Here is an 18,261-nt window from a genome sequence, read left to right on the forward strand (position 1 = left end):
CTGACAGTTTCACTTGTTAGTGAGGATAGTAATGGCTAACAAGATGACGCCGAATTACATACAACATAATTACCTAACTAAATCTGAGAGAATGCAAACACATTACAATAATTTTTCCTCCGCCCGACGGCCAAGGCGCATCATTTTTTTTAGCCCGACAGGAATTCGCCATAGCCCGTAATGGACGTCGGGCAAGCGATTTTGCGAGGTTTGTTTTGTAGAAAGACTTTCTTTAAAGTGAATTTCGTTTTGTATAAATTGTATCTTAATATTAATCAATGTTTGATCAAACAATTGCCTCGATTTAATAAATAAAAACCAAACCAAGAACGTCTGTGGTGTGGATTGAAGTGAACCCACAATATTTCCGCAGCCTACGTCTTTCTGCTTTAATGCATTTCTTAAATTAATGTCTCAAATACACAGTAGGCTTATAGGTTGTTATGATAGGCTATTTGTTGCTTAAAAGAAATAAGCTATCTTGTATAAAGTGTAGCAATAAACGTGGCGTGACTTATAGTGCTGCTATATCGCTATATCAAACAACATCACTATGATCAGATGTTTTCTTTCTATTTTTTACCCCGCTGTCATATTTGTTGTGTGTTAATGTTATTGAGAGGAAAGCGCGCAGCACATATTTATAACGTGTTGTTATTCAAAATAAGTTTTCTACTTGCTTGCAAAAAAAGTTCTCAAAGTGATCATGGCTGAAAGCTGCTCGGGAATATTTCATTATAACGCAACATTCAACTGCTTTAATAGTTTTTAAATAGTTATCAGGCTTACTTATAATTTTACTGTTTTTAACATAACATGCAATAGATAAATTACACCACATAAAGTAGTATACATGTCTAACTATACAGAGTAGTATTTTTTACATTTCTGATTGGGCGGGCCAGCTGTCAATCTGCTGATCATTTCAATAATTTTGTATGTATTTTTAATCATGTTTAAATAGTTTAATATTTATGATTTATGAATATTTTAATTGAGCCTACAGTATGTCAATTTCAATGCAAGTACTTACAAAGAGAACCCACCCACACACTCTTTTGATGGCTGTGGTTTTTGATTGATTTTGTCGTGTACTTGCAGTCACATCATGTCTGGTTTGGACAGTCAAATTGCTTGTCGGTAGAATTTTATCGTATTGTGTGTAGTTGCGACACAGTGTTAGACACCTACTTGCGTCAAGTTGCCTTTAATGCAAGAATAATCTTTAATAATTCTGATTCATCCAATTCATTTTGTTGGAAAGACAAAGCCTAGACTCTCGACAAATCCTGTGCTTTGTTTTAACACGCATTGACTGCATGAACCATTCACCAGTCTTTGTTCAGAAACCTCATACTTTGCAAATTACAAATTTTAGATGGTTATATTCATGAGAGAACACAACAGGCACTGACTGTCAGAAAACAGATAAAGATTTCTAGAATAAATGTTAGATTTAACATTAACAAGCTGTTTTACAAGCAGAAACAAACACATGTTAGGAAAACCATCAATGCTCTGCACATTGCTTTAGACACTATGTCTCAACAAACTGCAAAATCGATTTAAAGTAACCTTAGGGGGTACATTACCCGAACAAAGTAGTCTTAGCAATTGTAAATTACTTGCCATTTTCCATTGCTTTACAGTTTGGCTTTAAATATGTCATGCTTCCAAAACAGGCAGGGCCACAGAGGGTAATTGGTGTGCACAAGCTGCACTTAAATGGCCATTAGCTCAAATTTAATACACATCAGTCATTTATTTGTTGCATTTAATTGGCTCACTTATAGAGCAAAACTTATATATAATACATTAACTGAAGTATAACGTGTCTGCCAAAAGAATAAAACGTAATACTGTCTAAGTAGAATTATTAACTTTAATGTGAAAGCTTCACAAAACTGTTAGAGCAAATTCACAAAGCTATTAGATCAAGGCAGTAAATGAAATCTACATTTTCATGCATCTGGCAGACACTTTGATCCAAAGCGATGTAAAGTGCATTCAATGTATAGGCTACATTAATATTTTAAGAGCTCAGATGCAAATGCTAAATGCTATCTTCGTCAAAAATGAGTTAATGATATGGATCAAATGTTCTCAGCATGTACAGTATTACATCTTTATTAAATATGTTAGTTTCAAATCTGCCTAAAAACTGTAGAACTATACAATAAAAGGCCTTAGTTCATATGAAAAAATAAAGTTAATAAACTTAAAATATGCTAAATTCACTTTATTTTTTAGTAAGCTCACCAGTTACATTATATAGTTAACCTCTTTCCCCCATTACAATATTAAGTATAAACAAGTACCTTTATTAAGCATTAGTAAATTGTGAGCAGAGGCAGACAGAGTACACAGCTTCATTACTTGAGTAAGAGTACAGTTACCCCTTGCTAAATTTTACTCAAGTACAAGTAAAAGTACTGCAGTCAGATGTCTACTCAAGTAAAAGTAAAAAGTACTTCTTTTTAAAAGTACTTGAGTATCAAGAGTACAAGAGTACATTTTTAAATTTTGCATTACTTCTGCCACAGTGCACATTGAACCACGTGAGATGATTGACAGCTGTACAGCAAATGATAGAGCTCTGAGGTCAAATCTGGCATGAATCAGGAAGAGGATCCAGTGTTCACCAGTGATCCCTGCCGCTCTCAAGGGGTTGAATTTTTGTAAGCGTTGATGAAGCTCTGTTTTGGTAAACACAGCAAACACTTAAAGTGAAAACTATCATTAACTTGTTTAGAAAATTCAAATAGTCTGGCGAGGTGGAGCCACGGGTTGTCACATTCACAGGATGGACCTGATGTGTCTTCATCCATTGTTTCGTCCATGGTTTCTTCTCTTATCTAAATCTGACTATTGGGACTTTGACGGAAAACTGAAGGTGATAGCTGATAGGCTGTCCCAATTAGTGGAGCCTGCACAATCCAATCACGTTTGAGAAAAGGGAAACAACAAATCGAGGGTTTCTGAGATTTTTCTTTTTTCCTTTTTTTTTAGAAGAAGTAACGGGTACTCACGGTTATGGGTAGAAATGTAGTGGAGTAAAGAGTACAATATTTGCCTCTCAAATGTACTTGAGTAAAGTCATGAGTACTACCCAAAAATAATACTCGAGTAAAGTACAGATCCCTCAAAATTGTACTTAAGTACTGTACTCAAGTAAATGTACTCCGTTACTGTCTGGCTCTGATTGTGAGATAATATGGCTCACCATTTGACAAGATGGCACTTCCTTGTATGTATTTATAGCTGCTTAAATAATGATTTATAATTTATTTATTCATTGATTAGTTAATAGTTCTTAATAAACAAATTTATAAATACTTTACAAGGGAAATCTTAATTTAAAGTGTAATCAAAAAGTCTTTTTGTACAAGCTAAACCTAATTTAAATTCTCTGCTGCAGGAGACTCTATATGGCCATCTAATCTGCCTTAAAAAATACAACAGAGATTGACAGAAAGCAAACTATAACTGTCTGTTATACTGAGTGATGGACAAGATAATTACCAATGTGGTTAGATTCTGCAACATGTCATTACAGTAGAGTTTTACCCATCTTGTAGACTGTGAAACAAAAATTAACTCTTACCTTTGGAGCTGTATAGTCCCCCTATTTACTTATGTGAAAAGTAGACCCTTTTACTGTTTGTACACAATGATGATGTGGCAACGTATGCACGCGCAGTTTGGCAACGGAAGTATGGCAAGAATCAGCAGCAGAGGCGGCTGGTGCAAAAAAATTTACTGCAAATACAAAAATATTTCAGCAAATTAAGTAGTGGTGCTGTGAGATCCAAATTTAATATCTTTTATGACTTTGAGCTTGAAGGACTTGAAGGACTGCATCCATGCGGTTTGGCAAGGATTCATAGATGAAGTCATCAGGAATAGAAAAGAAAGCAGTCTTGCATCCCTCCCAGAGTTCATCAATATACTTTGGTTTCATCTTCCATGCTTCCTCTTTCATCCTACCCCACATATGCTCAATGATGTTCATGTCTGGTGACTGGGCTGGCCTATCCTGGAGCATCTTGATCTTCTTCACCTTGAGGAACTTTGATGTGGAGATGGAAGTATGTGATGGAGCACAATCCTGCTGCAGAAATTGGCAGAATGTAGCTAAGATTTCTTGGTATTTTAGAGTATTGATGTTGCCTTCCACCCTGTAGATCTCTTGCACACCCCCATACTGGATGTAACAGACCATGATTTTTCGACACCAAACTTTACTGTTTTCTGGGTGAATCTCGGATCCATGCAGGCTCCAGTAGGTCTCCTGCAATATTTGAGGTGACTGTGGTGTAATTCAACAGAAGATTCATCTGAAAAATCCACCTGCTTTTCCAACATCCATCCTTTAAGCAGGGTGTGGGCCTTGGCAAATGCCACATGGTTTTTCAATTGTCTTTTGTTTAGTGCTGGCTTCTGGTCACTGACTGAACCATGGAGGTCATTTCGAGACAAATATCCGACAAACTGTTCTGGTTGACACAGGTGACCAGGTCTTGTGGAGCTCTGCTGCAATGGAAAATGGGCTGACCTTGGATGTTCAAGCCAGCAAACAGTCCTTTCGAGCAGTTGTCTTGCGGGGTCTGCCTGACCTGGGCTTGTCAAAAATGTCTCCAGTCTCTTCAAATCTTTTTTTATCCTCTGTTCTTGACTCTGAGACATATTGAAGGTGTCTGCCACATCAGCAGTGGATCTGGTCTTCAGCCTCTTGATACTCAAAACTTTAGTCTCAGGGTGAATCTTAGGCATGTTTGAAGAAGTCTAGTTGCAGTTGATGTGAAGGTCTAGTGTACTTGGGTTCTTTTTATACACACCTGAGACCTAATTGATCCATTAGTAGTCACAGATGAACCTTATATGATAAGGCGACAAGACTTATGTCTTTGCAAAAATTGACTCAATGGGCTTTACCAAGCTGTGAATATTAGAATACTTTATGACAGTTTCATTTGCACTGAAACATTATTACAAAAGCTGTTGGGATTAAAATGAGCCATTTCTTGAAAACAAATCTTGATTAGAAATATATTTTAGCGGCACTTTAGGTCAATTTGTACACAAGCGACAAGACTTTTGTCAGGGAGTGTCTATGATGGCACCCATACTTAAACAGAACGGAAAAATGGATTTAAAACAAGAGAGTATAGACACAACACCAGTGTTAATAAATAGCTCTTCATCAATATCTGAATATCTTGAAGCATAAACATGTTTAGGTAATAAATCAGGTGAACGCTTTGTTAAACAGACGAGTCTCGATCTGACTGATCGAGTGTGTTTGACTCCCTAACAAAGGAAGGTCATTCAATACCGTTAAAAAATTTATAAAATAAACATTTAAAACTAATCCATATAAATCAACTAACAAAAGGTGTTAATAATTCACTGTATAACACTTCTTCCTTTCTTTCTTTGAATCTTCTTCATTATTGGAGGTTATACAGTTTTTTTCAGTTATACAGCTGCCTGTCTATGGCCATTTGGGAACCATGGGGAAGAAACCCTGCAACCCATGACGTTAATGTTATTGCAACTGGTGCTTAGTTATAACAATAATGTTAAATGTTATGCAAAAGTTACGGCTGTAGATCCTGACATGTTGAATTGTTTACCTGTATTTTAAGCTTGTACACCGATCTCATCTGTAATCTATCCTGTTTACTTTTACTATTATAGAAGAATGGAAAAGTCCAATTTCTCTCTCATTAACTTTTTTCTAATTTTAAGTTTACACATATTCATATCACAGCATCCTCAACAGATTACTCTTATAAACATGGAAAGGACAAAGCTGTGACAGACTTCCCCTATCACCTCGATTATAAAGCTCTCATTTTTGGTGAACTAAGCCTGGTCCCGGACAGGCTTTAACATTTAAATCTGTTGCTTGACAACAACTACCCAGATAGCAATTTTGTTCCGGCCCAGCTCCGGCCCACACAACCAGTTTTTCCTCGGCCCACATACAACGAAGGATGACGGCCCTACAGTGGCCCAGTTCTGAATTACAGACAAAGGCCACACATGGGCCACAACTTGCCCATGTCTCTGCCAGATAATAGCCCATAATTGGCCCAAACCTGGGCCAGAACAGGTTCTAACATCGGTACCAGTTCTCAGCCATAGGTCAACCATATTAAAACCAGCATTTAACCAGAACTTCCAAAACTGAGACATAACTCAGCCTAATCTTGCCCAAATTATATTAATAAATAAATCACACGAAAAATTACTTTCAAATTGTTTGCCTTTTTATTAATCAATAGCACACACGTCAATATAACACTACAACATTGTATGTGTTAAAACTCTTCTAGTATAAACTGCCAGCAATAAACAAAAATACTAGTTTGTTCAAATACATTATTGGCATGAATCTAACACCAACAACTTAAATTACAAAGCAATTTCATCCTTAGTAAACAAACAAAAGTTTAGAACAAACTGATAATAAAAAAAAAACTTTTTGACAGTTACAATGATGTGTGAAATGTAGTTTGCCCAAATTGTTAGCTATACACAAATACAGAAGTTCATTGAAATTAATATATTAGCATGATTTGAAATTTAAATGAATTACCATGGGTAAATACAAGTTTAAACCAAACTGAACTTAAAAGTTAGTTAATTAGAAACTTCATGTGTATGTGAAACCAACTCTACAGCCAGCCAGCAAAGATACAAGTTTCAGTTGAAGTATTAGCATGAATCTAACTTAGGTAATTTCAAATAAAACGAAAAATGAAAACAATACAATTCATAAAGAAAAAAATCAAACACTAATAATAATCTATGTGTATGAGAAAGTGTTCCTATTCAGGATTGTCCTCAACAAGAAGTAGTGCTTTCCAGCCTCTCTTTTCTTCTCAGCTCCTCTTTCCATAGATGTAAACATTACAGCAGCCCACTGTTATACAGGGCTCCAGACTAACTTTTTTCACTAGGAGCACAGTGGCCCCCAACTGAAAATTTTAGGGGCGCAACCAGAAAATTTAGGGGCACACACCGTAAATCAACATGCTAACCAAATATTCACATTTCTTCTAATTTCCACTCTATTGCTAATAAATACTTGATGATAGATGCAGAAAATACAATGTGCTGTTTCAAATTCAGTGTCACATTTTATTGTGCAATTTTGGAAAATATGGTCAAATTTGCTGGTTGCACATGTGCGACTGGATCTAAAATTCAGTGGCACACTCTCAAATTTTAGGGGCAAAATGCCACCATTTGGGGGCAGTCTGGAGCCCTGTTATATAAAGAAAACAAATGCAAATCAATAATTGTTATGAAGCAAAAGCAATATAATAAAGTAATTAAAAGCATAATGATATACTTTAAAACAAACAGTATTAGAAGAGTAACCTTTTTAGGATGAACTGCTTCTTGTTTTCTTCCTCAAGTTGCTTTGGATGAAAATGTCTGTGCTGAATGTCTAAATAAAATGAAACATAGCTTAGACCTTAAAGAGGTACTTTTCATTTAGATACAGAGCAAATGAGATATGTTCTTAACATGTATTTAAAATATATTATATTAGGAATATCCCCATTATTAGTTACCGACACAATTAAGTCAAATCAATATAAATGAAAGAGAGAAGAACCATATACTGCATGACTAAGGTCTTCACAATTGCTGTCATACTTTATCCACCTATGAGAAATTCAGCTTTGCAGATATAATTCTAAAGATTTGTCAAGTATTGATTTTGGAAGCAAACAAATTAACATTAAATTAAATGGTGGTCCTGATGTACTGTCACTAACCTGAATGTCACCTCCTCCTGTCCTGTCAGCATCATTGTCCCACCTCTTTACCTGAAGCAAACACAGCAGATGATTAACAGAAAATAATTTCACAGTATTCCATATATTCAAAATATTTGTATTTTTACAATTTTCCTTGGTATTCAACAATGCATTCGGGTAACTAAAGTAATGTTAGGCTATTGTCAGTTCTTACTCACTTAATCAATGAAACCACTGTCCAGCCCTCTGTATTTATCAGCTTTCACTGAAATCACAATGTGACTATTTAGCCTTATAGAGAAATCTTTTGATATATAAACACAAAGATGCAAACATGAGCCTCAATATTTAATTTACCTTGATGTGTCTTTTGGAATATACACCCCATCATCCTTCATCCTTCTTGTTCCACTCCAGAGTCTTCATGTGTTGATGAACACAGACACAATTTCACCAAAAAAGAAAATTAAATGTTACAGAAATACAAGGAGATGTAGGTCTATAAATACATAAAACATTATTGTTAAGACCTGTTTCTGCAAATATTTCAATACGAAGCAAAATGTTTTATTTACAAAAACTGTAAATGACCATGGCTAAACATTATAAAATGATCAAGTAAAAACAAAGAGAACTTGCTAAACTTACTGAGCTACAGAACTGCGTCTGGCCTTTTTTGATCTGTCCTCAAATGAGCCTGTGTTGTTTGTCTGTAACAATCGGAGTCTGGTCCTGCCGAACGGTCGGGGTCTGGACTAGCTGAGCAGTAAAAAAAAACAGAGATTTAATGCAACACAACACTTCACATATAAATTGACATTAGTTATGTTTAGGACTCTGGAATATTTTTACCTGGTACATAGCATCACCATGCTGCTTTCTAGATGGCGGGATCTGCCAAACGGTCGGGGTCTGGAGCTGCCGAACGGTCGGGGTCTGGTCCTGCTAAGAGTGCAGGGATTTAATGAATTTAATGGACATTAAATTACTTCTTAACTTAAAATTGGCACTAGTAATGATAAGAGCTATGGTAAATTTCTACCTGTGAGACAGCAGTGGGCAAGGTCTGGACCCGCTGAATGGTCAATGGCTGGCCCTGCCGAACGGTCGGAGTTTGGTCCTGCCGAACGACCTTGGGCTGGTCCTGCCGAACATTCGGGGTCTGGTCCTGCCGAGCAGGCGGGATCTGGACTAGCTGAGAGGGTAAAAAACAGACAGAAATTTAATGCATGCAACACAACAATTCACATATAAATTGACATTAGTTAAAACAAACAAATATTTAATACATGCACATTAAATTACTTCTTAACTTAAAATTGGCACTAGTTATGATCAGAGCTATGGTAAATTTCTACCTGTGAGACAGCAAGGGCAAAAGCTGGACCTGCCGAACGATAGGGGTCTGGACCTGCCGAACGATCGGGGTCTGGTCCTGCCGAACGATAGGGGTCTGGTCCTTCCGAACGGTGGGGATCTGGTCTTGCCAAATGGTTGGGGTCTAGTCCTGCCAAGTGTGCAGGGTCTGGAGTAGCTGAGAGGGTAAAAAACCGACAAAGATTTAATGCATGGACATTAAATTACTTCTTAACTTAAAATTGGCACTAGTTATGATCAGAGCTATGGTAAATTTTCTACCTGTGAGACAGCAGGGGGCAGGGTCTGGTCCTGCCGAACGATCGAGGGCTGGTCCTGCCGAATGGTCGGGGTCTGGTCCTGCCGAGCGGGCGGGATCTGGACTAGCTGAAAGGGAAAAAACAGACAGAGATTTAATGCATGCCTATAACACAACAATTCACAAATAAAATTTGTTAAAACAAACAGATATTTAATACATGCACATTAAATTACTTCTTAACTTAAAATTGGCACTAGTTATGATCAGAGCTATGGTAAATTTCTACCTGTGAGACAGCAGCTGGCAAGAGCTGGACCTGCCAAACAATCGGGGTCTGGTCCTGCTGAACGATCCGGGTATGGACTAGCTGAGAAGGTAAAAAACAAACAGAGATTTAATGCAACACAACAATTCACATATAAATTGACATTAGTTATGTTTAGGACTTTGGAATATTTTTAACTGGTTCATAGCATCACCATGCTGCTTTCGAGATGGCGGGATCTACCAAACAATCAGGGTCTGGACCTGCCAAACGGTCGGGGTCTGGTCCTGTCAAGCGTGCAGGGATTTAATGCATGGACATTAAATTACTTCTTAACTTAAAATTGGCACTAGTTATGATCAGAGCTATGGTACATTTTCTACCTGTGAGACAAGGTCTGGACCCACCGAATGGTCGAGGGCTGGACCTGCCGAACGGTCAGGGTTTGGTCCTGCCAAACGACCTTGGGCTGGTCCTGCCGAACATTCGGGGTCTGGTCCTGCCGAGCAGGCAGGATCTGGACTAGCTGAGAGGGTAAAAAACAGACAGAAATGTAATGCATGCAACACAACAATTCACATATAAATTGACATTAGTTAAAACAAACAAATATTTAATACATGCACATTAAATTACTTCTTAACTTAAAATTGGCACTAGTTATGATCAGAGCTATGGTAAATTTCTACCTGTGAGACAGCAGCGGGCAAGAGCTGGACCTGCCAAACGATAGGGGTCTGGACCTGCCGAACGATCGGGGTCTGGTCCTGCCGAACGATAGGGGTCTGGTCTTTCCGAACGGTGGGGATCTGGTCTTGCCAAATGGTTGGGGTCTGGTCCTGCCAAGCGTGCAGGGTCTGGACTATCTGAGAGGGTAAAAAACAGACAAAGATTTAATGCATGGACATTAAATTACTTCTTAACTAAAAATTGGCACTAGTTATGATCAGAGCTATGGTAAATTTCTACCTGTGAGACAGCAGGGGGCAGGGTCTGGACCTGTTGAACGATCGAGGGCTGGTCCTGCCGAATGGTCGGGGTCTGGTCCTGCCGAGCGGGCGTGATCTGGACTAGCTGAAAGGGAAAAAACAGACAGAGATTTAATGCATGCTTATAACATAACAATTCACAAATAAAATTTGTTAAAAGAAACAGATATTTAATACATGCACTTTAAATGACTTAACTTAAAATTGTCACTAGTTATGATCAGAGCTATGGTAAATCTCTACCTGTGAGACAGCAGCAGGCAAGAGCTGGACCTGCCAAACGGTCCGAGGCTGGTCCTGCTGAGCAAGCTCGACATGCTACTCACATGTAGGCCAGCCCAGAGGAAGCACAAACTGGACAGGTTTCTTCTTACCTCTGCTCGTAAAACTCAGCTGTAAATAAAAGGAAACGGGAACATTTTTTAGACCACTTAAAATTGGCACTAGTTATGTTCAGAGTTATGGTAAATTTCTACCTGTGAAACAGCAGTGGGCAAGGTCTGGACCCGCCGAACGGTCGGGGTCTGGTCCTGCCGAACGGTCGTGGTCTGGACTAGCTGAGGGGGTAAAAAACAGACAGAGATTTAATGCATGCATATAACACAACAATTCACAAATAAAATTAGTTAAAACAAACAGATATTTAATACATGCACATTAAATTACTTCTTAACTTAAAATTGGCACTAGTTATGATCAAAGCTATGGTAAATCTCTACCTGTGAGACAGCATCAGGCAAGAGCTGGACCGCAGAGCAGGCGCGATATGCTCCTCATGTGTAGGCCAGCACAGAGAACGCACAACCTGGACAAGTTTCTCCTTACCTCTGCTTGTAAAACTCAGCTGTAAATAAAAGGAAACAGGAAAATTTTTAGACCGCTTACAATTGACACTAGTTATTATCAAAGCTCAGGTAAATTTCTACCAGTGAGACATCAGCAATAGGTGTAGATAGGAACCATTGAGGGTGCAAGGACTGGACCTGCTGAGCCGGTGCGACACAACCCTCAAGTGTGGACCGGCCCAGAGGACGCACAACTTGGACAGATTTCTGCTGTTAAAAAAACAGGAAAGACTACATGTAGACTACTTACAATTTAATACATGCACAGTAAATTATTTAACTTAAAATTAGTTATGATCAGAGCTGTGGCCCCCTGTGGCCGAGCGACATGACCCTCGCCTGTAGGACAGCCCAGAGAACGCACAACCTGGACAGGTTTCTCCTTACCTCTGCTTGTAACACTTGACTGTAAATAAAAGCAAATAGGAAAAATGCATGTAGACTACATAAAATTGGCTCTAGTTATGATCAAAGCTCTGGTAAAACTCTACCAGTGATACAGCAGCATAAGGTGAAGCCCGGAACTGCCGATCAGCCGAGGGCTGGCCCTGCTGAGCCGGTGCGACACGACCCCAACGTGAGGATGCACAACTTGGACAGGTTTCTGCTGTAAATAAAAAAAATGGAAATTTATTAAAATGATCATTAGTCATGATCAGAGCTCTGGTAAAACTCTAACCTGTGACACATTGGCAGACAGACTCCTGCCAGATTCCAGGGCCCAAAGAAGCTCAGGCTGTGCAGAAGCTGATAAGAAAAACAAAAAGAAAAACTGATAGCACTGCTTGGAAATTGAAATTATCTTTTTTATCACTTACAGATTTCCTTCCTTACAAAAGTGGTCTGGAGGACTCATCGCTAGATGTGTCCTCCATTAAGGCTCTACTACTTACAGGCACTTTTGGTGTTATACGTGCCTGTACAGTAGGAGCCACATGATGACCTTGACGTCGCTGTGTAACCCAGGCAGGTCCCGGGTTTATGAGGGGATGTACGGATCTATATATAAACATACAATTATTCAAGGAATTACCCAATGCTTTTTACATATTTGTTTTAATAAACATGGCTAAAACAAATATGGCAAATGATTAATTAAAACAAAAGGTTAATAGCTGAACTCGCGAAACATTAGATCTGTGTATAACACGTCTAACGGTCCCTTCCACCTCCTCATAGCTCTCTGCGACAGTCTGCTGTAAATATAACAAACTAAGAATTAACAAATGATCATTAAACTACTTTTAAGTTGAAATTGGCTTTAGGTATTATTAAATTTGAACCTGTAAGATGTCAGCAGAGTGAATCCTGCCACGGTCCAGACAACGGAGAAGCAGCTTAGGGTAGACCAAACCTGATAAGCAAGAACAAAAATTACAAGTTTAAGAACAATTGTGAATCCCTTAATTGTGAATAAATATGTATTACAAAATTAAAAACTTACGGATTCTCCTTGCTAGACATTTGGTGGAAACGTTACGGGGCACAACTAAAGATCAATCATTTCGAGCATGCCACGGCCTTGGTGTGAACTCCTCAAAACGTGTCCCACTTGGCTGTAAATGCAACAAACAGAGAATTAATACATGCATTCAACTACTTTGTAACTAATTATGATCAGGGTTCTGGTCAACTCTAACATGTGACGCATTTGAGGAGTTACTCCCAGAGCAGTACTCCGAAATGAAGGTCTGTAATAACAAAGAAAAAACAAACGTTTCCTTCAGTACTCATCTGAATCATTACAAGCCCACTGACATTATAACACAGGGGTACCCAAACTCGGTCCTGGAGGGTGGGTGTCCTGCAGAGTTTAGCTCCAACCCTAATCAAACACATCTTAATAAGCATACTAACTAGAAACTGAGGCAAGATGGAGCTAAACCCTGCAAGACACCCACCCTCCAGGACAGAGTTTGGGTACCCCTGCATTGACAAGTTCATGAATTTCAACTGATTGTAGCGAATGGAGGGGTTACGGAATAGTGTTGTTTAAAACAACCAATCATCACTTTGATAATGATAAGTTATTCATTAATAATTACAATTATTAATGTTGATATTTTCTCCACCACCCTGTTATGGGAAATTATTGTTTATCACTATTCACAATTGTTTATCACTATTCCAGAGCCAGCTAACAGGTGAGCCAAACATCAAACCAGGGCGTCATCAGTGAGAGCAACACACTGCCACCAACTGGACATGACTAGGAATTACATTTAGTCAAGTTGTATGGGCAATCTGCTAAAATGGCGTTCAGATTTTTCTTTTTCCTGCTTAAAAATTTCTCCGTCAAAGACTTTTCGGTCGACCGAACACACACAAAAAGAGACACTAAAGTTGCCTAATCACAGGCTCGTACGTTTGTTTTTTTTTTTTTTTGCTTTTATAGCAATAGCACAAGCACATTTTTTCCCTCACAACATACTAAGTACATACAGTCCAACAGCTCAATCTGCACGGTTCGTGAAGTTCCCTTAAAAACTTTATGTGGGTATTCTCGTGGGTGTTTTTTTAAACTCTACAACAAAAAAAACTAACAACAACAAAGTTGACCAAGCCAAGGAAAATCCCAGATTATCTGAGCGTCATGTCCACGCAAAGACAGCTCAAATGCGGCACAAAATTTTGCCCAGTATATCACGCAGACTTATAAACAGCAAACAGGGAAATAAAAGACATTTGGCTTACATAGCATCCAGCTAACATTAGCAAACTCTGTTTGCCATAAGTCCTGGAAAAAAACTCGACCATGATAATTTCCTGCTGCTCAATCTGGTCCAGGCTCCTTAATCCTTTATTTATTCTTCTATTGAATGCCTTGTAAAGGGTGATTTTGTAAGCATAAATTCATATTTTCTTTCATCTTAAGGTATTGCACTTGCTTTCACTGATCAATACTATATCTAGCAGTTACATGGCTACAGCATCTGCAACACGGTTATGAGACTAGTCAGACCATTAAAAAAATGAAACTGGAAGTAAAGTTCGGATCCAGACGTGTATCACATCAGCACATGTGCATCCAATGAAACCGTCTATAGTATCAGCTAGGTCTGGCTCTCTTTCAAGGCTTTTTTTCCTCACAGGGTTTTTCTCCTAGGAGTTTTTTCAACCCCTTGGGAGTCAGCTGACATTAGCTTAACTTAGAACTACATTAAATTACGTAACAAAATAGTGTTATTATTTTGCTCACTATTATGGATTAATCTTAGCCGCTGTACTTTGCTACTATTTTTCTGTTTTCTCGTGTTTTATTCATGTAGAGCTGCTTTGGAACAATTACACAATTGTGAAAAGCATTATATAAATAAAATTTAATTGGTGGTGGTGTGTGTGGGGGGGTATTTTTTGGCACACTTTGCGCCCCTTAGTACAGACTGAGCATTGTTTAAACACCATGGCCAACCCGAGTATTGTTGCTGACCAGGTCCATCACTTTATAACCACATTGTAACCAGCTTCTGATGGCTGTTTCCAGCAGGATAATGCACCATGTTAAAAACTCAAATAATTTCAAACTGGTTTCTTGAACATGATAATAAGTTCACTGAACTCTAATGGCCACCCTCCACAGTCACCAAATCTCAATCCAAAAGAGCACATTTGGGATGTGGTGGAACAAGAGATTTGCATTGGGATGTGCAGCTAACAAATCTGCAGCAACTGCATCATGTTATCAAAATGTCTGAGGAATTTTTCCAAGACCTTGTTCTGAAGGAAAATGGAGGTCCAACCTGGTACTAGCAAGACGTACCCAATAAAGTGTCCGGTGAGTGTATGTGCCAGTTATATGAGCTCTTAGCATAAAGTAAATGCAGAATGATTCTTATCTCGCTTTCAAACGGTGCAGATGACACTAGACTATTGATTGGTCATTGCTTTAAGGCTCTAATTGCAGCGCAGTCTTCTGTTACTTAGACAGTTATAGCCTATACTGAATATTAAAGTTTCCATTTTCCCATATTGATCAGAGGTAAATCCACAGCTCCAGTATAATTAGACACACAATGGATGAAGGTCAATAGGAAACAGTGTTTCTCACTGCAGTGTTTTTCCCTGTTTTAACTCTCTCATTTGACAGAGTGAAAATGCTTTGCTGTCCCACTTTTCTCTGTGTTTCAACACAACTGATAGCTCATTATACTTTACTAATTGCGCAACTAAAAGTGATCTTTCTATGGATTATTCAGACAGCCTTTCTTTGTTCTCTGCTTGGGTTCAAAACTTTCTTGTTAGAACTTCTGGTTTGTTTGAATTCCCTTTCCTGTTCACTACTGTAAGCCATTTTTAAGCAACTATGCTGAAACTGAGTAGAGGCTTTTCATTTTAAGGGTCATTTTCATTTCTGGGTGAGCTATTCTTTTAAAGATGTCAAAGAATGCATTAATAAAATATACTACATTGTTCTCTGATACTGTACCTACATAGAAGGTATGTGACTTTATTAAGTGCAAAAATAATCCAGAGATGGTTTAACATGTCCATTTATAACCCTAGGATTTGTCTCCAGAATGAAATGGTCTATTATTACCTTATTTGCAGGGGCGGACTGGCCATCTGGAGCACCGGGACATTTTCCAGTGACCTGGCGGTTGTTCTGGCCTGCCTGCTGTCTGTGCAGTCAGCTCAGCTTGACATGTGATAGGCTGATGAATGACAGACCTCTCATAATCTACGAATCAGGCAATCGCAGTCCGAAAATGCCACCACATGACCTAATGCTGGCAATGCATTGCCTCTTTGGCTATGTCTGACAATCGTGCAAATATGTCGCTCAAATGCAAAGGATGAATACAGTGGCCGAATATGTAATTAGTCTGGTAGTCTACCTGTTATATCAACTAATAATATTAGCCTATAATTTTAGCAAATCCCTTGGATTACGTGAACAGGGTGATGGTGATGACAGCAATTACAATGTTATTATAATGCTAAAAACAAAGTCTTGACTGCTGAGTTAGCTCTATATGCTAGTTACTTACCAATTACCACTCATTTTCAATATCCAAATAATTGATTATTCCTCAAAATCTGGATCTTTGTCTGCATATTTGGAAAAAAGACATCTAAAGGGCAAACCAGTTTCTTCAAACATTCACAAACAAATAAATGCCATATAAAAGATACACTTGGCTGTGAATGATCAGCAGATACAGGCTGTGACAGGCGCTGATGTGGAGGCATGGATATCACTGGTTGCGGGCTAGTTGAAATCAGTGAAGTTGGTGATGCAGAAACTGACCAGGCATCAGACCACGGCTGTGATGCTATGGAGGTTGGATCTTCACGTTTTAAGCAAATTAAATAATGCTGTAAAGCTGGCTGACTATTTACCGCAAATGTAATAAAGTTGTGCATTACATACACAGCATCTCAACATTGTGTAAACAACATGATGAAATGATAATCTTACCATGAAAAAAACCTTTTGCAAATATCTTTGAAGAAAAGACAAACACCTGTCAAATTTCCCACAATCAAATAGAACACTAATGCGCATGTGTGGTGCCAAAATCTTGGCTTGGTGTTCCATCTGTACACATGTCCCAAATGTGCTCCGTCTACCCTACATTACAGTTGTGTAGACAGAACAATATGTAATATACTAACCATTTTCGTCAGACATATCATCATGTGTATAATCGGGATTAAGACCTGCTCATGATGCCTCTGTTGTTTCAGCTTAGGATTTTACTACATCCACTGGGATCGACAACAATTTTTTTTATAATTTAGAAAGTAATAATTGTAGTAAAATGTGTCTAAGAACAATCTTAGGTTTGGGATAAACCACTTATAAATTAAAGATCAATAAGGTCTAGTAGCATTAGCAGAAGCTTCTAAATCATTTTAATCCTAGAGACAATTTCACTGTGATGTTTCTCTGTAATTCCTGATCTGAACCAGGGGGAAATATACTTTTTAATTCATCTATGAATAAATTAACAAATGACCCAAGAGGACGGGAGCACCATAAAGCATGACCAAAACAACTAGTCCCTCTTAATGCCTCTGGTAAGAGGGGGTTTTGACTTCATGCAGCACTGTGCAGACCAATTGTGATAGCTGTGCTTGTATAGTAGTACAGTAAGTAAAATGTGCTTGCAGTAAATGTGAGTTTCTGTGTAGTAGACGTCTTCGGTAGAGGTGGTTCCAGGATTTTTTGATAGGGTACTGGGGGGACTTAAAAATTTAGAGGAGGGGCTCACAAAATAATTAAATAGTCTAGGTTTTGAATGCGTAGGCTGTTTTTTTTTCAGGTTTATTAAACATTTTTGGTAACACTTTCTATGAAGCCCATGCTTACAATTAATTATAACCCCCTTTATAATTATTTATAGGCAGTTATTATTATTCTATAAATGTATTTATAAAGACACAGCACCTATACCCCATTATAAGAACAGTATAGTTACATTTATAATATGTTTATTATTACTTATAATTGATGCATTAGCATTTCAATGCGCATGCACATAATCCATATACACTGATTTATAACTACTCAGTCGTATACCTCCATAGCGGTATTTATAAAAAGGCAGCCTGAATTGTTATAATTGCTATAATGTCATTATATTATAGTTACTATAGTAGCCATAGTTACTTACTTTATCATGCAGATTCACTTCTACAGTATTTCAAATAACTGATTTGATTTATATTGTTAAAACCATGTTATAAGTGACTTATTATGAGTCATAATGCTGTTATTAACCTCTATAAATGCATTATTGATGGCTTTAAGTAAAGTGAACTC

General features: G+C 38.0%; 1 long non-coding RNA gene across 3 annotated transcripts; it reads right to left on the reverse strand.

The window, feature by feature from the left end:
- Positions 1-6,257: 6,257 nt before the first annotated feature.
- On the reverse strand, positions 6,258-8,249 carry LOC141350324 (uncharacterized). Of its 3 annotated transcripts, none has more exons than XR_012358411.1 (5): positions 8,136-8,249; positions 7,997-8,043; positions 7,797-7,847; positions 7,393-7,462; positions 6,258-6,931 (listed from the first exon to the last, which is right to left on the reverse strand). It is a non-coding gene; the product is annotated as an uncharacterized lncRNA (long non-coding RNA). The 3 variants fall into 3 exon arrangements; XR_012358412.1 differs by having other exon boundaries at positions 6,258-7,276; XR_012358413.1 differs by having other exon boundaries at positions 7,997-8,060; positions 8,136-8,225.
- Between the last annotated feature and the right edge of the window lie 10,012 nt (positions 8,250-18,261).

The sequence above is a fragment of the Misgurnus anguillicaudatus genome, chromosome 18 (genome assembly GCF_027580225.2).
Source record: "Misgurnus anguillicaudatus chromosome 18, ASM2758022v2, whole genome shotgun sequence".
Classification (NCBI taxonomy): Eukaryota; Metazoa; Chordata; class Actinopteri; order Cypriniformes; family Cobitidae; genus Misgurnus; species Misgurnus anguillicaudatus.